The sequence below is a fragment of the Chamaea fasciata genome, unplaced genomic scaffold (assembly GCF_029207755.1).
Source record: "Chamaea fasciata isolate MVZ Bird 193981 ecotype frontalis unplaced genomic scaffold, bChaFas1.0.hap1 SCAF_32, whole genome shotgun sequence".
Taxonomy (NCBI): domain Eukaryota; kingdom Metazoa; phylum Chordata; class Aves; order Passeriformes; family Sylviidae; genus Chamaea; species Chamaea fasciata.
In genome coordinates this window covers 1000006-1022329 of record NW_027094117.1, presented here as the reverse complement: position 1 = coordinate 1022329, position 22324 = coordinate 1000006, and the positions used below count along the sequence as shown (strand labels likewise).

General features: G+C 52.1%; 2 pseudogenes; one reads left to right on the top strand and one right to left on the bottom strand.

The window, feature by feature from the left end:
* Positions 1 to 1392: 1392 nt before the first annotated feature.
* Positions 1393 to 2935, bottom strand: LOC136303297 (uncharacterized; annotated as a pseudogene).
* A 17700-nt stretch (positions 2936 to 20635) lies between these two features.
* LOC136303296 (class I histocompatibility antigen, F10 alpha chain-like) overlaps positions 20636 to 22324 on the top strand; it is a 255646-nt pseudogene continuing 253957 nt past the window's right edge.

The following is a 22324-nucleotide window of genomic DNA, read 5'->3' as shown; positions in this document are numbered from 1 at the left end:
TGTGTCTGGATGCAGCTAAGAGCCAAAGAAACATTGTTTTGTGTAGCACCAAGTGCATCAATTATCATTTTGTGATCCTTCACATTTACCTTTTCCCAATTTGCTAATATGTTTGATAGCAACCACTGATGTGTCCCCAAAGCCAATAAGGATAACTGCAATGCTTGTTCTAATTTGGTCAAATCCCTAGTTGTAACAGCCAATTTGTTCATTAATACTACTGAATCAATCCTGTTTAGAATTCCCAATTTAAGATATTTATCATGGTTTCCATGGCCTTCATGTCCCTCGGAGTTCTCCTGTAAAAAGTAAGCACAAGAGAATCTGCCACCAGAAGGCAGAAAGTTAGAATGATGGACATTCTTCCCTGTGCATTTATTCCATACTCTTTCCCTAGAGCATCAAAGGTTAGCCATGGGTATTTCTTCAGAGGGGGTCTTAGCACTAGTGGTACCTCTCCCACCGTGGGGAGGTCCAGCAAAACAGGTTGTCCAGGGTAACGTGCTGGATCCTTGGAATCCCTTGGTCCCCGTAGTGAGGGAACTATGCTTGGAGCTGTTGGGCCAAAAGGAAAAGCATCAGTAAAGCGAGGATTTGCTGACTGTTTGGGGGAAAAGGGAGGGGTAAGAACTGAGGCAGGTTTGTCTTGGATGCTAGCCAAGTTTTCTGCTTCTTGTACTGCCAGTTTTTTCACAGCTCCTTCAGTTCTTGAGAAGACGTTACAATAATGATACAAGGATGTTCTAATAATGTTACAATCTGAGCACAGCACTTTCTTCCTGAGGCTGTCTGGGCCACCCCGTCAGCTGGGGGAGTCCCAGTAGTGACTGACTTAAAAACTTGGAAAGGCCCTCTCCAAACAACTGGTTGTTGTTGTACAATCTTCTCTACTTCTAGGAGAGCTGGGCTAACCACAAAGAAGCCTTTTTCCCAGGCAATAGACCTCTTTTCAGCATCTCTGAAACCACGGGAATAAAAACCAGCAGGCCATGTCGGACCCTCAGGACCCCACTGCCATATGTGTACTGACAACCGTGAGGAAGCAAATCCCCATTCTACCTGAAAAGGATCTGTTGGCTGGATAGGGCTTAGGGCCTGATGAGCTGTGGCTCCAAAAATCAGCAATTGTACTGCTTCTTCCTGAGATGGGCTCCAGTCCCATTTTACTCCCTTTCTCAACAAATCATAAAGAGGCCTGGCAAAAATGGAAAAATCTGGAATGTCTTTTCCCCAAAACACTACTAATCCCAAGGCATGCTGTAGATCTTTCCTGGACTCAGGCACTTGAATTTGATCTAAGGAGGTTAGGGTGTCAGCTGGGGTACATGTCATACCTCCTATCCACCAGACACCCCAAAATTTTACTTCTTGAGAAGGTTTTTGTATTTTCTCTCAGGGGATCTGCAAAGCAAGGCTTTCTAAGTGGGAAATTCTTTTCCGTTGATGAACACCCCCCACTTGCTGTGTCTCATTGTTTACAACTTGTGTAAGGGAATGTTGTGGCTTGTTGCCCAAGGCTTGTGGAAGAGGAGGTGCACTGGGTTGTTGGTTGGACGATTCCAACACAATAGGTTTGGGACAGGGCCAATTAGAAATTATTTTAGCCAATTTATCATCAGGCAATTGATCCGTTATTTCTGGCGGCACTCCCCTTTTCAGTCCTAGCGACCACAGTTGCTGCCGCTTGGAAATTTACTTTCCCTTTGCTGATTTTTCATTAGGAGAGGCAATGTGCCTGACTCCTCTGGGTTTTTCTGATTTGTCCTCGGGGTACTTCACTGGTCCATATTTTCTACTGTAACTTATTAACTCCTCTGCTACCTGACTCCATGTCCAAAGTTTATGACTGCTGTTAGATTGTGTGCTAGGAGTTGTAAAAGGTGAGGAGTCAGTGGAGTCAGTGGAAGCAGTTTGATCTCTTGTCTGTCCAAGAAATCTTCCAAGTCTATCTAGCGGAGAGATAGATGCTATTGTTTTTTGAAGAAGAATTGCTGTTGGTTTAAAAGACTCTGGCAAACCTCGAATTAGAGGGGTCATAATCTCAGGTTTGACAGGCATTGAGCATTGGTGACTCACAGCCAGAGATTCATTTTCTTTCATGTATCATTTGCAAGCATGCAGCTTTGTCTATGTTTTCTAGGAGTCGGTCTGACGTGCCGACTATTGCCAGAGGGTCGCCCCTCTCAAGGGGGTTTAACCCCCCTGCCCAGTAAGCTGCACGCTGTCTCAGGGACCATGGAGCACGCCTATTTCCTGCTGTTAAGAAAACTCCATGTCCCCAAGAGCCACTTGCTTCTTGTTCACTTCATTTAATTTGCTCGCCTCCTGTGAGGGAGACTCGACAAACATCCTCCGTCTCTGATTCACTAGGAAGGCGGGAGTACTCTTTCTTTAATTGAGCTAATTCAGTGGCTGTGTATGGTATTTCTTTGGTAGTTCTGTGGGGATCACCATCCTCTTCATTTATAGAATTCTATTCTGTTTGAATGAGAGGTCTCAAGTTGGAGCAACAGTGTTCCCCACAATTTTGCATGTGTACTAATTCCTTCTGAGGGTATATTTGTTTAATGTTGGATGTCTCCTTTCCTTCTATTTCTGTGGGTGAATCTGCAGATTTGAAGGTTTTACTTTGCCCTTCTGCAAGGGAAATCTGCAGCAAATAATTCTGATTTCTTTCCTGTTCTAATTGTTTTTGAAAAGCTTCTACCAAATTTGGCAGGGATTCTAGGACTGCTTGTTCGTCACTTACCCCTTCAAAATGGGTTTCTATGGCTGCCGAAAGACAGGCCCCCAAAACTGAGCAAAGAAGGCTTTTATTTCTGCCCAGTTTCGATCTAGCATCATCTTGCAAAGAATATATTCTATCTACAATGTTTTCAAAGTGAAACCAATTATTCTGTGCCCACCTTGCTCCGTCTGGAGAAGGTCTAGCACCATGTTTTGCACGCAAAGCATAAAATGCATTCTCATCTTTTTCATTCATTTTCGGAAGGGACCAAAACCACTCTCAGGGAGGTACTCTTCAAGTTACACCAAAGGCACAGCTAAAACTCTGTTTCCCTTTGCTTCCCTGGAATGGGCCAGGAGACCAAAACTGCCTGGGAGGTTCACCTTAGTTACAAATAGTTGTCTCCTCAAATACGCCAAGCAGCCCACAACACACACACACACACAAAAACTCACCACGGTCCCATCTTTTGCACAATGAGATCTTTTTGTGAAATCCTGACGACAGGAAGTGCTATTCGCCTGGGTGCGTACAGTCTGCGGGAATTTTCCCTCGCCCCCCTTGCGTTCTAACAGCCCTCACCCAAGTGGCGTGCTAGGTGCGGCTGAGACGAGGGTCCTTCCCCTGTTACAAACTATGTAAAACCCGCAACCCCTCTGTCCATCCAGATCCTGTCCGTGACGCCAATTTAATGTCACGATCTGCTCCCACAAGCGGGCTTGGTGATGGTTCATTTTAGGGATCTCAGAGCACAAAAGACACGGCGGGGGACAAACTCAGTTTACTCAATCACAAATGCACCTTGATTTAGTGCCAACAAATGCCATAGTGGGGAGAGAAAAGAGAATAGTAAGAAAGACAGAAAAGAGGGCAAGGGGATTATAGCTACCAACATGGAGGCTCGAGTCCTCGAGGCTTTTGAAGATGCCTATAGACGTGAGTTTCTCCAGTGGGGTGATCACAAAGTCTGTGCTTAACTCAGGGGTTTTTATAGTCCTCTCCGAAGCGACAGGCAGTTGGCCAAACAGGTGGGGGAAATCATTGCAGTGTGTTCATTTAGAGAACTCAGAACAAGTCGGTCGTCAGCAGGTACGGTGTCGACCAGTTCGAGTCAGCAGGTGCGGTCACTTCCCCGTGACTTGCCCATTGTTTCTGCTCAGGTTCTGATGTTCCCATGTGGGTGCTGGGTTTTTCCATCAAACACACCTGCAGGCAGCACTTGGCCAACATCCCAGCTCAGCCAGGCCACAACTCCCGTCTTGAGATTTTCAAGTCCCTTCGAGGGGTTTCAGTCTCTGTCCTTGACCATGGTGGTGAGGCAGATGAGGGATCTTCAGACCGTCTCTTACAGTCTGGAAGCTCCAATCTGGTAAGACACTGCATGGGGGTCAGGAAGGGGCATCCACCCAGCACCGCTCCGGGAATCCTGTGCCACTGACACTGATCCCGCTTTGTTTCCCAAGGGAAGAGGGACAGGAATGGATACAACATGGCAGCCAGTGAGTGCCAGTGGCGGATCCAGCTCTGGATCCCCTCTGTGTGGATCCCAGGATGGATGCTGGGATTAATTCTGGTGTGTGATCTGTGCTGGAATCTGATGGATCTTGTCTTTCTGCAGGAAAAGATGTGGGAACCAAGGGTCCGACCTTAGGTACGGAAGGGGATCAGCGTGGGATTCCAGAGGGAGATTGAGGCAGGATGGATGGACTTGGATCAAGGGGGGATTCCAATCAGAGCAGGGGTCCAGAGCAGGATCAGATGAAATTGTGGAGTGGGATCGGGGCTGGATGCTGGAGGGGGATCAGTTGGGATGGATGAGGCAGGATTGGTGCAGGTTGGATGGAGCAGGATCAGTGGGCATGGATAGATGAGGCAGGTTTGGTGCAGGATGAATGGGGCAGGATTGGTGTGGAATGGATGGAGCAGGATCAGGCTTGGATTCTGGAGTGGGAACAGGTGGCATGGGTGGAGCAGGACTGGGACAGGGTGGATGGAGCAGGATCAGGTGGGATTCGGGAGCAGCTCCCGCTCTCCATGGGCTCTACAGCCCAGGTCCATTGTTGAAGAATGGTTAGCAGAGCAAGGCCACGGATCATTAGAGGCCTTATGGCCCGATACCAAGTGCTAGCAGCCTACGTGCTGTTAAGCCAAGCTGTCCTTGGGACAGCAGTAAGCACGGTTACAGGCCAAAGATAAAAGAACTTGTGGTTAATAGAGCGTAGCAGTAAGCACGTATCCAAAGTTTTCAGCATGCCAAGAGGAGGAACCTTCTCACGCTTGATATAGCCAATCAAGTATAGATGAGTAGTGGATGCTAACCAATTATAATTTGACAAGTACGCTGAACGCTTCGGGCAAAAGTATAATAACGGATGTCATGAGCAATAAAGTTGAACAATGCTTTACCAATCATAATGATTGATTGCATTCTTCCATCGCCGAAATCCTCCGCAGTTGGTGACCCCCGACGTGATAGCGACTGGGACTGCTCTCGTGATGCCCACCCGGAGGTAAGCGAGCGGCGAAGCTCCGAGAAGCAGCGCTCGGATGGCAGAAGGGTTCCGTACGCGGGCGTACACCCCGCTCCGTGCCTAGGCTGACCTTACAGAAGGAAGCTTGCTAAACCGACGGAAGGCCACCTCGCACAGGCTGCATGCGCGCGCACTGGTAAAAGGTACAGCTTTCCCTGACTGCTCCCCTTGAGATAGTTTGTTAGGGGTAGGCAATGGAGAAACAGGTGGCCTATGATTTGTTTAAATGCTTTTTACAAAAGCGGGGAGTGCAGGAGGTAGATTTGAAAAAGGAACTTCCTGGCCTCGTAGAGTATGCTGAGAAAAAGGGTTTTTTCCGGGACCCTGAAAGCGTGTATCAGTTCGAGGAATGGCAAAAGGTGGGGGATTGCCTGTGGCAGGCTGTAATAGATGATGATAAGGCGGCAATAAAGTTAGCTTGACCGTGGTGTGCTGTGGTTAATTGCCTGGAAAAATTTAAAGCAGAACAACACGTTGCCGTGGCAGCAGCCTTGCACTTGGAAGGGAAATCAGCTCCTGCAAAGGAGGGAATGATTACATTTGGTGGGGAAAACCTGCCACAGCCGATCACTGTGAATGGGCTGACATTACCACCTAGGACCCCAGATGAGCCCTTGCCGTCCGCCCCGCCGCATCCGAGCAATTCGGGGGGAGGACTGTCACCCTCTGAGGAAGCTACCTTAGAGGATGAGGCAGCCCGTTATCATGATGTTGGGGGTTAGGTTTGTTCCTTTTTTTTTCTCTAAAGAATTTTTTTCCCCACAAGTTACCAAGGAGACCAAGTGTTGGATACTTGAGAGTACTTAACCGAAACAAAGAGGTGCACAAAAGGTGGAAGGGGGAGATAACGCAGGTAAAAGACAAAGCTTGAGGCAGCTGCGTGCTTTTCGGTTTTCCGGCGTTCGGGGAGACGCGTGTCTGCTGCTCCTCGAGGAGCTCAGCCGCCGCAAGGCACGCCGAGCGGAAAACGGCTGTTGCTGGCTGGAGGAGTTTCACTTTGGCCAAAGGGATCCAGTCCTGGGAAATCTACTATCACCGGTTCGACCTGAATCCTGAGTTTTTCTCTGTCACTTGCGGAGGCTGGGCCGCTTTTCTGCCTCGCCTTCGAGCTTCTTCGGCGCTGCTCCTCTTGCTGCAGCGTGACCCTGCACCCCCTGCGCTGCCGGGACATCCTGCCCCTGCCTGCCGGGACGCCCTGCCATCCCAGCTACCAGCCCGGGACTTTTCCACTGTTCCAGCTTGGTGCTCTGAGGATCCTGCAGGGACACCGAAACCAAACTGCCCTGGGTTTTGTGAAACAAAGCCCTCAAGGTTCTTGGTACTGTTGTCGTTTTGTCATTAATGCTGTAGTTGTTTGGTGGGGGGGGGAGTTTTTTTTGTGTTTGTTTGCTTTGTATTACATACTAGTAAAGAACTGCTATTCCTATTTCCCAAATCTTTGCCAAAGAGCCTCTGATTGTAATTTTACCTAGCAGATACCTGTCTTCCTAAACCAAGACACATGAGAATGAAAACAGTGCTCGACAGGGTCGGGGCAAAATTAGGGGCAGGGTTGATTGGCAGGGCATTATGAGGGAAGCTTTGGAGAGCGGAGATTCAAGTGCTGTAGCAACATTACAAGAAATACAGGAAGATAAACAAGCGTTTCCAGTGGCATACATGCCTAACGCTGCAGGAGGGATGGATGTAACAGTATCCCCTTTAGACTGGAAGCTATTAATGCAATTGCGGAACACGGTCAATGAATCTGGACTGCACAGTGAGCCTACCAAACAAGTGCTAAATTATATTTGGGGAGCTGGACTGTTGCTCCAGGAAGACATGAAAAATCTTTTGAAAATGATTATGTCTCAATCACAAATAATGCTTTGGCAGGCTCATTGGCAGGCCTTGTGTCAAGAAGCAATTGATGTGCGGAGGGGGCCAGGTGTTCCTTTGCGGGGGGCCACACTAGAGCATTATATGGGAACAGGAAATTTTTCAACACCACAGGCTCAGGCAATGTTAGGTCCTGATCTCATTAGAGAGACTATGCATTTAGCAAGGCTGGCATATGGAAAGGTTAGAACTGATAGTGCTGCACCCTCTTCTATGAATGTGAAGCAGTGGAACCAAGAGTCATTTTCTGCATTTGTCGATCGTGTCTCAGCCGCAATCAAAAGGGCTGGCGTTCCTTTACACATGCAAGGAGCACTTCTTCGGGAATGCGTCATGCAAAATTGTAATCCCCAAACAAAAGAAATTCTTGTTACTCTCCCGGGTGATTGGGGTGTAGTGCAGTATTTAGATCATATGAGTAGGATCCCTCAGGGAACGCAGGCTATGCTAGTTGAGGCTGTTAAGGACCTGACAGAAACTATCAAGGGGGGGCAGTCACAAGCTCAGGCTTTTGCTGCTGCCGCGCTGCAACCATTCCGTGCAGGAAGGAGCCAAGGGTCCACTAAGCCCAAGGCGCAATTAAAATGCTTCGATGCGGAAAGCCTGGACATATGAGGAAGGAGTGCTGAGCGGACAAGTCTGGTGCCAGGATTGTCAAGTGGACAACCACTCAACAGACGCCTGCCGAAAGAAGTCGGGAAACGGACGGCGGAGCGCGAGGAGCCGCGGCGCAACGACACCAACAGCAGCTCAAGTCTACCCAGCCTCCCCCTCCTCCCTGCCGGCAGCCTACGCCCCGCCACAAGGGGAAGCATCGGCTTGGACTTGGCAGCCGCAGTAGGTGTTCTTCTAAAGGACAATAAACCTATTAAAATCCCTACCGGAATTAAAGGACCTGTTAAAGTTAATGGACAGTCATTTGGGGCTTTGTTACTGGGACGGTCATCTGCAGCCCTGAAAGGACTAGTGATAATACCTGGAGTAATCGACTGGTAGTAGCTCCTGAAAAAATCCAGCGTACTGCTCCTTGGAGGTATTTAGGGTGGACGATAGCTGACGCTACCATCTCACCACAGAAGCTAGAGCTGCGGACTCAAATTGCCACTCTACACGATGCACAGTGCCTTCTTGTTGATCTCCAGTGGCTCCAGCCCGTGGTCGGCTTCTCCAATGACGATTTGGAAGCCCTTCGTCCACTGCTGAAAGGCACTGATCCTGCATCGCCAGTTGTGCTGTCTCAGCAACAGCACGAACTGCTGCAACAGTTAGCAGATACCAGAGCTAACCCAACTGTGTCACGGATGCTGCCCGATACTGCAGTGGATCTCACGATTCTTGCTGGGCTGAACCATTTTTTATGGCAGCTCTCACCCAGCTGGATGCCAAGGACACGCCACTGGTGCTGGAGTGGCTTTTCACAACGGTATAGCCCCGTACCACCATTCAGAGCCGTGTTGCTAACCTTGCTGCCTTCATTAAAAAAGGCCGAATTCGGTGCCGACAGGTTACAGGGGCAGAACCGAACACAATCTATCTGCCACTTTGGAATGAGGACCTGATGTGGTATCTTTATCATTCCCCTGAATTACAGGACAGTCTTTTGGGAACAGCACAGGATGTGCAGTTAAGATTGCTCAAAAACCCTCTACTACAGTGGGTGCGCTCCAATGAATGGATAGAAAAACCACGTGTATCCCATAGACCTTTGGAAAATGCCCTGACTGTATACACAGATGCAGGCAGAAAATCCAGACGAGCGGCAGCTGTCTGGATGGAGGAGGGCACGTGGATGAAGAAATCATTGGACGCGACTACTGAGGACTCATTGCAGACGCTAGAATTAAGGGCTGTCCTTTGGGTCATTATGAATTGGCCTGGTCAGGGTGTAAATATTGTCACAGACTCATTATACGTAGTAGGGGTGGTGCTGCGGATTGAGGATGCATTGATAAAGGATATAAAGAATGACAGGTTATGGGAACTTCTGAGGCAGCCGAGGCAAGCTGTTCGGCTGCGCTCAGCTCCTTTTGCAATTTTGCATATTCGAAGCCACAAATGGTCAGAAGGTTTGGGTCAGGGTAATGCCATAGCTGATCAGTTGGTTTCTGTTGCAGTACCACAAGACGAATTTCAGCAGGGCCCCAATGGATACCTAGCAAACGGATCCGTCCCGCTAATGACCCTGCAAGAGCGACATCGCTACTGGAAAGCCAGGGTTAGAGGGGGTACACTTAATTGAAGATTTAGGGGCAAGAGAAAACCTGCAACTGCTCTGGCAGTTTCACAAGACAGTACAGAGAGTGGTTGCTTTGCACAGCAGTCATGTTTTGGCAGCGATATGTAAGCAGGGAGTGCGGATTCCCCAGCAATGGCAGGTGGCACCGGAGAATCGGGATCATATGTGTCATCGCTATCGTCCTAGGACCAGGCACAGGAAGAGGCGGAGCAGAGGTAGAGTCGGTTTGGGTGCCTCCACAACCGAAGGAAAACATTTGGGTTACTTTAGCCAACAAAACGGGGCAGGAAGCAATACGCCTGTCCCTGTCCTCTCCTGGTAATCCCTTCTCCACATATTTGGTAGGGATACCCCGGGAAGAGCTGCCCTGCCCGGTCTCAGTACACAGCTGCCGCCGTAATGATTCTCAGTCATATGCTGATCAATGGGATCAGATGGTCTCACACTTTCCAGGGGCCCACCTGGAACCACAGGAGTTGGAGTTGCTAAGATCGGTTAAAGCAGATTGGTGTGTAAACTTGAACTGGTCAAGCATACGCAGGCAGAATCCACAGTCCAATTCCACAGTGAACGCGAATTCCTCTCTGCCTGTGTATAGAAATGCCTCTCTGTGGTGTAACTATACCAGTGGGAAAATTTCCCACTCCTACAATACTCCTATTCAACTCCCCCCAGGAGTGTTTCTTATTTGTGGAGACAGAGCATGGGCAGGTATTCCATCACGGCTGGTAGGTGGACCTTGCACATTAGGTCGCCTCTCATTACTTACCCCCAATACTTCGATGATTTTGCAAAAGTATAAACAGCATCATAGGGCTACTGCTTGTACTTTTTGTACCTTGCTTTTTTCGCTGCTTGCAACAGATGATGTATCGTGTAGCAGAAACAGTAACTACTCGACAGGCTGCCTTTGTTGCACAAAATAAAAAAGGGGGAATTGTTGAAGAATGGCTAGCAGAGCAAGGCCACGGATCATTACAGGCCTTATGGCCCAATACCAAGTGCTAGCAGCCTACGTGCTACTAAGACAAGCTGTCCTTGGGACAGCAGTAAGCACGGTTACAGGCCAAAGATAAAAGAGCTTGTGGTTAATAGAGCGTAGCAGTAAGCACGTATCCAAAGTTTTCAGCATGCCAAGGGGAAGAACCTTCTCACGCTTGATATAGCCAATCAAGTATAGATGAGTAGTGGATGCTAACCAATTATAATTTGACAAGTACGCTGAACGCTTCGGGCAAAAGTATAATAACGGATGTTATGAGCAATAAAGTTGAACAATGCTTTACCAATCATAATGATTGATTGCATTCTTCCCTCGCCGAAATCCTCCGCGGTCCATCTTGTGCACCTGGGACAAGATAACACCACGACCCACGCTCATCCCTGCAGGAATCACCGCCTGTGCAGTCCTGCGCAAGGAGCTGCATCCAGCCCCTTTCCTCTTCCCAGGGAAAGCCAAGAGCTCCCGCAAGAGCTCATCCCGCTGCTCCCACCCACCCAGCCCCGCCACCTCTCTTCCCCATGGATCAGCTTCCCATTTTCCCCTGTTTCAAGCCAAGAATTAGTTTTTAGAACTAGAACAAAGATGCCAGATGGAAGGAGCCTTGCTGGTTTTAGTCAGAAGCATCAGTGACCAAAGGTCACGTTTCCTTTGGTTTTCTCCCATCCTTGTTCCTCCTCAGTGTTCAGGCTGGGCTATCAGGCGTCCTTAGGGCTGCATTTTCACAGTTCCTCTTGCATCCTGTGGGCAATAGCCTGTGCCCTGGGAGGATTCTTTCTGCTCCTTGGTGACACAGGAGAACCTTCCAGACGGTTTTCGCATGAGCTGCTGCTGTGATGTCACAGGAGCATTGCCACGTCCCCGTGGTGTTGCTCTTGCTGTGGGACACAGAGGCCGCAGTGTCCAGAGCGACTCTGGGCGTCTACTCCTTGCAGGAGGATCCTCCTGCCCGAGGCATTCCCAGCGGTCAGCCCACACCCTGACGGCTGTCCTTCTGTGCTTGCAGGGCTACAGTCTGCAGACGTGTGCAGCGCAGCCAAAATGTTCCAGAATTTGGTTGCTGCAGTTTGCAGCCTGTACTCTGTGGCTTATTCGGTGTATTTCTTGACCCACTTGGCACGTAAGTCAATCTTTTCCCTCGGTGCAGCATCTGTGGCTTTGAACTTGCTGTGTGCTTTCTGTTCTTCCTCGGGAACTGGGTTGACTTTGTAACCAAATTGCCATGAAGACACCATTGGTTTGGGAGAGCTGCTGCCAGCAGCTGCAGCTGAAAAAAGGGGGTGTCTGCAGCCAGCAGGGTGTGCACAGCATTTGCAGGGGAGAGTTGCTGGGGGAGTTCCGTACTCTCAAGGGGAGAGTGTGTGGCAGCCGAGCCTGGAACTCCCTCCGTTTGCTGGTCCGGCCCAGAACTGACACAGCCCAGTATTTGGTGCTGTTCTCTTGCTTGCTGTGTGAAGGGACTGTGGCTCCTGGAGGGATGCTGTGAAAGCAAAATGCTCTCTTGGGGTTGCTTTGCTCTTTGGCATTTCCCACCACAGGCATTTCTTTTCCTGACAGCATCTGGTTCATGTTCCTTCTCCCATTGCAGGGCACCTGACAGGTGGATCTCGAGCAGCTCCTCCTTTGGTGAGTTCAAAGGGAACCTTTGGTGTTTGGAATTGTGCAGCAAGTTGTGAGCTGAGCGTGTGGCAGCCGAGTGCAAGCCTGGGAGGCTGAAGGAAAGTTCCTGTCAGTGTCTTTGCAGCAGCAGCAGCAGCAGCAGCAGCAGCAGCAGCAAAGACATCCCTGGCAGTTTTCTCCTTTTCTGTTGAAATGCTTTTGAAGAGCTGCAGGTGTGGTTTTGCAGGCAGAAGATTGCTTGCTGGCTTTAGCCATGGTGGAGTATCAAATTCCCAACAATAAGTGGCAATGTCGACTTTAGCCCATTGTTTGTTTGTTTGAACAGCTGGGAACCCTATTTCTCCTTAGTGCAGCTGGATGTGTAGCTGAGGATAAATAAGGTGATAACTGAGATGGAACTTCCCGTCCCTCACACTACCGTCTGTCCACAGGGCACAAAAGCAGCATCAGCACCTCCTCCGGCTCCCTCTGCCTCCAAAGAGGAGGCCAAAGAGGAGGAAGGCAGCGGTGAACTTCCCACTCTTCAGGGAGATAATGGTGAACTTCCCTCTGTGCCGGGAGACGACAGTGAACTTCCCGCTCTTCTGGGAGATGAGGGTGAACATCCCGCCGATTGGGAATACAACGGCGAGGCTCCCGCCGTGTGGGACAAGGACAGTGGACATCTCCCAGTGTGGGACGAGGATGGTGGACGTCACTCGGCACAGGGCGAGAATGGCCAAGCTGCCATGGCGTGGGACGAGGATGATGGACATCTCCCGGTGTGGGATGAGGACGGAGGACATCCTGTGGCTTGGGAAGAGGAGGGTGAATGTCTCCCAGCATGGGAAGTGGAGGGTGAACGTCCCATGGCTTGGAAAGACGATGGCCAACCTGCAGCGTTTTGGCAAGAGGACGGAGAACCTGCAGCGTTTTGCGAAGAGGACGGAGAACCTCCCTCTGCTGCGGGATCCTGGGCTGAAGGTTCTGGCAGCAGCACAGCCCTGCAGGCAGAGGAAAGAGGGGAGCAGTGCCTGATGCAGCTGAGTACGTCTGCTCTGTTCCTGTGTGCCAGAGCAGGTGCTGTGTGTGTGTGTCAGCATCAGCTGCAGCCGGTGTTGCTCTGCAGCTGAATGTCCCAGAGTGACTGATTGTCCTTCCCCAGCTGAGAACAAGGGCCCCCAGGGAGTGGGGCTGCATTCTGGCTCTGCTGCAAGGTGGGGTCTCTGTCTGGGAGAGAGTGTCTTCCATGTGGTTTCTTTCAGGAAACAGCGTGAGCGTGGGGGAGCCTGCGGAGAAATACCTGGAACTGGAGCAGATTGGCCAAGGGTAAGTGCAAGGCAGTTACTTCTACACAAGCAGGGCCCAGGTATTTTGCTGGTGCAGTATCAAGTGAGAAGTCAGGAGAGCTGCAGACACCTTCAGGCACTGGGGGATGATGCTGCTGTCTCTCAGTCCTGATCAGAATTGACAACTGTGGTCAGATGGCACCTCCAAAGGCCCCTGAGGCTGGCAGTGTCCTGCCTGCAGCAAGGAGCAGGACATGGAAGATCTTCTGTCCATGCAATTGGATTGCCTAAGAGAGCAACTCACCATCTGCTGACTGTCAGACAAGAGTTCTCAACAAGATTGCTTTCAAATCTTTTACTTGCAAAACTATTCACCGCTCAGGATTATCAAGAGAATGGCTTCCAAACAGAAAGCAGAGATGAACTAAGAAGGGCTCTTTTCAGCACAAGTAGTAGACCCCACACATCCAGTAACAGACACAGAGCTGCTGCACTCAAGGGGAAAATGCATGATGCCCTGATGCAGGGCTCTTGTGGATCCTGCAGCTCTTAGGCAGGAAACGCAAAAGGATGAAATACATTCTTTTCTAGTTCTTTAGACAGCCGGCCCCCAGCCCAGGTTTTGAACTAAAGGAATTCATCACGGACATTTGGGGTTTGCTCCAGCACTTTTCCTTCATGTTTGGCCTCAGTTTTCCCTTGCACACCTTGCATGGCAGAGGGCTGGTGGCTGCCGCGCCCTTCTTTCAAGGCTTGACGCGCCCAGGTGTTTTCTGAATGCTACAGGTAGAAAAGATCTCCTGTCTGCCTGACTTTCACTCCCAGGGCCTAAAGCACTGCTTCTTTCCTCTCTGCTGTTTTGTCTGCAGGGCTTTCGGAGCCGTTTGTAAAGGACTCGACAGGGCCACTGGACGAGAGGTGAGTGTCTGCTGACAGAGAGAGAGGGAGAGCAATGAGAAGATGAATGTCCAGAGCAAAGCTCTCTCCTAAAGCCTGCAGTTGTCTTTGGCTCTGGTGTGGGTGCCAGCCTGTGACAGGGATCATCTGAGCATGGGATGTGTGTGTTTGCTTTGTTGTGCAAGCCCAACCAGAGCAGCTGCGTTTGAAATCATGAGCAAATGCCATAGAATTGCTAAAGGGTTCCCAGCTCTTTTGCTCTGTTTGCACAGAACCAGAATTACCTCCTGCTTGCAAAATGTGTTTGAATAATAATGAACATCATCATCATCATTCTAAGAGTGGTGGTAAACTAGGGCCATTTGAGAAGAGTGTAGGTGCAGAGAAGGTTGTTAGAGCTTTGAAGCTGAGGGACCATTTCTGCAGAGCTCACAAGGCCAAATGTCTCTGGCCACGTTTCCTGTAAGCAGCCCCCAGCCAGCAGAGCAATGGGCTGTGGGAATGGCACTTGCTGAGCTCTGGTGTCCCATCCCAAGGCAGTTTGGCACAGCCTGGCTGCGTCGCTCCAAAAAGACTCGCTCCGTGTTTGCTGTGGCCTCCTGCCACAGACTCCTCCAGCTGAAGGTCTGCAATGTCCCTTCAGGTGGCCATAAAGAAAATGAGTCTCCAAGGGCAGAAGAGGGAACGAGCTGTGAATGAGCTCCTGCTCCTGAAGGACAAGAAGAACCCCAACATTATCAACTCTTTGGACAGGTGAGTGCTTCAGCTCTCATCCCGTGCACGAGCCCTGCGTTAATCTTTCCTGGCATCCGCAGTCCGTAGCCTGTTTTGAGAAGCCTGACCCGGCCATATCTTGCCAAAACAACAGCCTGGCAGTTCACTCCCTCCATGTTCCTTTGTTGCACCACTTTGGTTTTCTCTTCAAGCGGACCCTATTTTCTGTGTCTTACAACAAGTGCTGATAATCCATGGCAGAAATTATTTCCCTTGGCGGCTTCTTCCCAAATCTTTTCCATTGCTTCAGTTACCAGGAAGAGCAGGTTCTTGTTTCCAGAAAGGCCTCATCTGCCCATTTTTCAATGGCCCTGCCTGTTGCTGAAGAGACTTTCTGCAAGGTTTTCCAAAGAGTTGACCACTTTTATCCCAAGTGCTGCACGGCCTCCCTCCCTGGATAGCTCCGGAAGTTGTGTTGCCTTGTTGTGGAGTGAATGGTGGAAGTGATGAGTTCAGATGCTGAAGCAGCTGGGGGCAAGTGGTGTGGTTTCACATTGATCTGGGCTGTTGCTAAAAGTGCATTTTTCACTTGCTTGCCATCTAAGGCCTCTCCTTTTTCACAGGTGTCTCCTGTGAAAATCAGATGGGATTCTGTCCTCATTGACAAGTGACCTGGAAAGAAAACCCCACTGGAGGCTTTGCCATGGGGGAATTGAGCACTGCACATTCATCTCTGTGCCATTGTTTTCCTTTTCCAGCTTCCTTGTTGATGGAGATCTCTGGCTGGTGATGGAATACATGGATGGAGGAACTTTGCAGGATGTGGTCAGACAGACACGCATGGCTGAAGGAGACATGGCAGCTGTCAGTCGGGAGGTGAGGGATCCTGCTTGTGCCTCCCATGGCTTGGACACGATGCTCCTTCCAGAAGGGCAGGAGAAGAGGAGCGGCTCCACGCTCAGGGCTTTGTTTCTGTCTTGTTTTTATGAGCTGGAGAAGACAGAGCCACTGAAATGAATGGCCTGCCAGCATCACTGCACTTCTGTTCTTGTCCCCTTTCCTGCTGTTGGGGTACTCTGTCTTTTTTGGGTTTGATTTGCTCTTCTCAGCTTTGCCTTGGAACCATTTGCCTGGAGCTTGTGTGCACTGCACTCCTGGCCTGTCACAGCAAAGTTTCTGCTGGCAGAATTCTAAACTCTCCTTTCTTGGCTGATATATTCCAGCCATTGATTTTTACCCTGGTGTTTCTTTTTCTCTCTCAGTGTCTGCAGGGCCTGGATTTCCTCCATTCCAACCAGGTGATCCACAGAGATCTGAAGAGCTCCAACATCCTTCTGGGAATGGACGGCTCTGTCAAGCTGGGTGAGTGTTCCTGGCCAGGCACGGCGCTCCCGGGCTGCGGGTGTGGGGCTGCTTGCCAGTGGCGGCCAGAGCCCCTCAAGTGCTGCTGGTGGCACTGCCACAAGCGCTCCTGCTGCCCCTGCAGAGAGCTCAGGGGAGGAGCAGGAGTGTCAGGAGTGGCTTTGCTCTGGCTATGGCCCTTGCAGAGGGGCAGGAGTTGGAATGGAAATCTTCAAGGGAATCAGTAAAAGCCACTGCATGAAAGCTGAGGGTTTCTTGAAGGGTCCAGTTCCATCTTTCCTTGCCTCCAGCCGTGAGGACTTTTGCAGCTGTATTCACGACTGCATTCTCACACTGAGAGTGGGGAATCTTTGGGGTTGGTTTCCTCATTCCAGCTGCCTTTGACAGGGTTTGTTTCTGTCCTCAGCTGATTTTGGCCTCTGCGCTCAGCTCAGCCCTGAGCAGGACCAGCCCAGCTCCATGGTGGGCACTGCTCACTGGATGGCCCCAGAAGTTGTCACCAGTTCTCCTTACGGCCCCAAGGTGGACATCTGGTCCTTGGGCATTGTGACCATTGAGATGGTGGAAGGAGAACCTCCTTACTTCAAGGAAACGGCGGCCATGGTAAGAGGCAGATTCTCCAGTGTTTGCAGAGGCCTGTGAGCACAGCGTGGCCCTGCCCTGGCAGAAGCAGCTGGAGGTTTCTGGACATAGGGAAGGGAATTCCCAGAGGACTCGAGCCTGAAAACAGACCAATATTCTGCAGTCTCCGGCAACAATGTACTTTGGGCTTTAAGGTGTTGCAGGTCTTCTATCTGTGAGGATGTCCTGAAAACGTCAAGCCAGTATCAGCTCCAATGTTATCTTGCAAAAAACCCCAAACGCACCCCAAAAGCCACCCCCAAACACAAGAAATCTATGAAGGAGTTTGTAAAACAGGTTTGGTGAGATTAAGTCCCTCCCGGCTCTTCTCACTGGGAAAGTTGTCTAACACGTCAAGATGATTATTTAACATGCCCAAAGTGTAACACGTTTCTCTCCTAGCCCAAGCTCCTGTCTCCACGTCACCAAGCCTGAGCTTTCAGCAACACAAACCTGTTTCTTGTCTGGCAGTTTCTGGCATGGGGCATCACAAATGAATTTCCTTGAGTGTCAGTGGCCCTGCAGAGATGCGTTTGATGTAAGAATCCTTTGAAATAACAGTCAGACCACAGTGACTCTTGCAAATGGCCTGTAATGCTGGTGTCGGTATTTGGAGAAGCAAAATCTGCTCTTTCTGATGGAAGTGCCTACTAAGAAAGCCAATGAGATTGGCTCTCCAGGCCAGATCATTTGGATGTTGCAATGGCTGTGGCTGCATCAGGCTTTGGGTTTTTGGTTGGTAAAGAAAAATGAGCAGCATCTCTGCCAGGGAGGAAAGTGCCCCTGGAGCTGGGGCTGAGAAGCTGGGCTCAATGTGAGCACTGTGGGTGTGACGGAAGCTGGCAGAGCGCTGTGTTTGCTTTTCCTGCAGGCTCGCACTCTGATCCGGCAGAACGGGACCCCGCGGCTGCAGGAGCCCCGGCGCCTGTCGGCTCTGCTGCGGGACTTCCTCGAGTGCAGCCTGGAGTGGGACGAGGAGCGGCGCTGGTCTGCCCAGGAGCTGCTGCAGGTGAATGCCAAGCGGCTGCAGGGGAAAGAGCAGCGGCAGGGAGGGGTTTTCTTCTGGGGCCCTCTCCCGTAATCTCCAGGCTGGCTGCTTTGCATGCACAAAGCAAGCAGAATCCTCGCCCGGTTTGGGTTGGCAGGCTCCTTTCCAGGTCCTCTGCACCTGGTGCCCTCAATGGGCGCAGACATCTTCAAGCAGATCAGGTGCCCCAGAGCCGTGCCTGAGCTGAGCTTGGCTCTTTCCAGGGAGGAGGCACCTCCCACATCTCTGCGCACCTTCTGTCAGTGTGTTCCCCACTCTCCTGGTAAAAAACCAAAATTCTTCCTTACTTCTAATCTGAGCCTGCTTCCCTCCCTGCAGTTCAAATCCATTCCCCTTTGTCCTGTTGCAACAGAGCCTGGGAGGAAGTTGACTTTGGAAAGTAACGCTTCACTTCTTTCTTTTTTATCCTTTGGCCAGCACCCATTTTTAGCATCAGCCAAGCCTCTCTCCAGCCTGACCCCTCTGATCACTGCAGCAAAGCAACTGAAAGAGCAGCGGAGGACATGAAGCGCTTTCTCTTCTACTTGGGACAACTACTTAGTTCTGGTAGTTAGCACTGCCAGTTAGTTCTGGTAGTTAGGACAGCCTGTTTGTTCTGGTTGTTGTGACACCCTGTTTGTTACGGCAGCTTTTGGAATAAAAACTCCCTTCAACCTCAACTCCCTTGACATGTGCCATCCTTCTCCCCCTGTGACTCAGCTGCGCGGAGCAATGCGAGGCCACAGTGGGCCCAGCCTTGCCCAGAGCTGAGCCCCAGCAGAGGCCTGGCAGAGGCCAGAGCAGCCTCGGCATCTGCAGAGTCAGCCTGGAAGGACTTGCTTGGAGCCTTCTGGGCTGCACTCGACTCTGGGTTACAAACTGCGTGTGGCGGAAAATGCCACTGGTTCTGCAAGAGGGCAGAAGGGGCCTGGGGAAGGCCAGAAGGGCCATGGGGAAGGCTCCATGCTAGGGAAAAACCTGCCCTGTCTCGGAAAAAAACCATGCCTTTATCCCCTTGGACAGAGGCAAGAAAATTGAATCCTAACCCAAGGCAAAGAGAGGCAGGGGAGCAGCCCCGGCCCTTCCGCTCCTGCCAACCAAAGCGTCCCTCGCCTGCTTCTGAGCCCCTGGGCGCTGGTGGCCCGTGGCTGTTGGTTTTTGTCAGGCTGGCTGCCACCAGCCCAGGACAGGCTGGGCACTGGAGGCTTCAGGTGGGGAGATGGGATCCTGGGATGCATTTGATGGCACCTGCCAGCGCAAGCAGGGGAATGGGCTCAGCCGAGGCAGCGGCGGGAAGGAGACCGCGGGCAGCCGCTCCCGCAGCGCCCTCCGGCCACGGGGAACACGGCGCCGACACGGCACAAGGAACCCGCCAGAGCCCCCTGCCGCCCCCTCCGCCCGCAGCCAGCCCCGAGCCCCGGCAGAACCGAGCGCGGCTCCCACCTGCGCTGGGTCCGCCTCCGAGCTCCGCCACCGCCTCAGTGGTGGTTCCTGGTCACCCCCAGGATGATCCTGGTCACCCACAGGATGTTCCAAATCGCCCCTACTAGGATCCCAGTTGTCCACAACATGGTCCCAGTGGCTCCCACTCATGCCCTGTACGGTTCCTTTCAGTCCCTCTCAGGAATAGCTTAGTGTGGCCCCAGTCAATTCCACTACGAACCCAGTGACACATTCTATGATGCCATTTGCGCCTGGTGTGGTCCCACTTGCTCACAGTGTAAGTCCAGTTACCCAGTATGATCCCGGTAACCTCCAGACACTCCCAGTATCAGTCCAGTTTGATCCCTGTCACACCCAGTATGATCCCAGACACCGCCAGTACTGTGCCAGTCACTCCAAGTGATCTTGTATGACCCCAGCATGACCCCAGCATGGGCCCAGCTCCTCCCAGCATGATCCCAGTTATTCCCTGCATTGTTCCAGTTTCTCCTGTTCCTCCCTACGATAGATCTGATCACTCCCAGGATGATTCTAGTCAGTGGCAGGATGATCCAAACCACTCCCAGTCTTTCGCAGTACATCTCAGTTGTCCCCAGCATGCTCCCAGTCATGCTCATCTGCTCCCAGTTGTCTCCAGTATGCTCCCAGTAGCCCTCAGTGTGGTCCCAGTAGATCCCAGTACGATCCCTGTTGCCCCAATTCTGCTGCCAATGGGTTCTTGTCCCAGTCCTGGTGTGTCTCAGCGTCACAGTCTGTCCCAGCCCATCCCTCTCTGTCCCCGTCCCTTCCTGGCAACCACCACTGTTTCCCAGATCCTGCCCCCCTGCTGCGTTCCTGGGCACTGGGACCCCCCTGCATCTCCATCCTCAGCTCCGGGATGCCCTGCAGCCCCTTATCTCCCACCAACACCCCCCTGCACCCTCTTTCCCGCCTATCCTCCTCTCTCAGACCCTTGATCCCCTGTTTCCGTGGCCTTAGGGGCCCCCAGACCCACACTCCTGGCCATCCTGGGGCACCTCACCCCCAGGCCTCCCTTTCCTGGGAAACCTGAACTTGCAATGGGGCTCTTAAACTGCTCTGGGATTTATGATCACCCAAAGGGAGAGGAGAGGAGAGGAGAGGAGAGGAGAGGAGAGGAGAGGAGAGGAGAGGAGAGGAGAGGAGAGGAGAGGAGAGGAGAGGAGAGGAGAGGAGAGGAGAGGAGAGGAGAGGAGAGGAGAGGAGAGGAGAGGAGAGGAGAGGAGAGGAGAGGAGAGGAGAGGAGAGGAGAGGAGAGGAGAGGAGAGGAGAGGAGAGGAGAGGAGAGGAGAGGAGAGGAGAGGAGAGGAGAGGAGAGGAGATTTGGAATCAGGGATTGGAGTCCCAGTGCCCAGTCCTACTCCCCTGGGGATGGGAACCTCTGGTGGTGGGTTTTGTTAAGCTGTTTTGGAGTTGGATCCCAATGGTTCATCCCTGCTTCTCCCCCAATAAATCAGGTACCATCCAAAGGTATCTCCCCCCCCTGTCCCTCTGTCCATCTCTCCTCACCCTGCCCTTGCTCCGGAAGCTTTGGTCAGCTGTCCATTTTCCCCCTGACCCTGCCCTATGTTATAGAGAAATACCTGTCATTCCAGCCTGGGGTCAATCACCTTTCTGCTTCGCGCTCTCTATCCCCCAGTTGAAAGGTGGGCACACAGGCTTTGTTCGATCTCTTTTTCGTCCCCCCTCTCTTCGGGAATAAAGATCTCTGAGAAACCATATGGAAAAGAGCCTTCTCTGATCCTTGCTCTGAAACCTGGACACTCCAACACCTGTTGCCGTAGAACAACAGCCTTGTTCTGCACCATTACCTGAGACTGCAAGCAGATTCAGGAACGGCCCCTGGCGCTGCCAGCAATCAGAGCTAACTGGGGATCTACCGGCCCAGGGTCAGGAACCCCTCCCCACAAGAAAAACTGGATCCACTGCTCCCGCTGCTTCCCCTGCTTTGGGACAAACCCAGCAAGTTGCAGGCAGAGTTTGAGTGCAGGGCCCCGGAGCTCAGCACAGCCCGGCCCGGGGGTCCCACAGTGCGTGGCCATGGAGGGTGTCAGGGCAGTCTGGGGAGATCCAGGGAGGTCTGAGGAGGGGACCCAGGTGAATTCCCTAATATTCCCCCTTTCCCCCTGTCCCCCTGTCCCCTCACACTCCCTCTGTCACTTTCACTTCCCCCTCTCCCAAACTGCACCACCGGGATCTGCCCGCCTCTCTCAGCCCCAGCCCTGGCTTTCAAGTGACCTGGGGACCCCCCGCAGAATGGGGGGTCCCTCCTGTGTCCCCCGGGTGTTGGGTGGGGGGATGTGAGGGCTGGGCGCGCTCAGGACAGCCCCGTCCTCACAGCCAGAGGCTCTTTACTGCTCCAGGGGAGAGGTTCATATCCCATCCCAAGGTCACTCTGGTCCTGGCTCTGCTCGTGATCCTGGTCCTGGCTTTGGTGCCGGCCTTGGCTGTGCTGTCAGGTAAGGGAGGGGCAGCTGCCTCAGCCCAGCCCCTGGGGGCACAGCAGGGTCCCTATTGCCTGTGGAGGGGAATCCTGGACCTTCTCCTCTTCCCTCTGCAGGGGGAAGACAAGGAAATACTCCAGTTGTTCCTGACACTCCGCAGCTGCTGGCCTGTCCTGCTGGGTGGGTTGGGTACAATGGGATGTGCTACTTCCTCTCGAAGGATGAGCGCACCTGGGATCAGGGTCAGGCTCAGTGCTCTGAGCTCGGGGCCTCCCTGGCCGTGCTCAGCGATGAGGAAATGGTGAGTGAGGGGCTGGGAGGGTGTGGGGTGGCCGAGGGGAGCCTGGGGGCTCCTGGGCTGGGGGTGCAGCTCCCACTGCCGGCTCCTCTCCACTTCCCAGGAGTTCCTATTCCGCCTCAGCTGGAAAGTCGGTTACTGGCTTGGGCTTCGCAGACGGGGACAGCAGCTTCAGTGGGAGGACGGCAGCAGCTTCAACTCCTGGTGAGTCCCAGGGAGCCGAGCAGAACCTGGGGGGC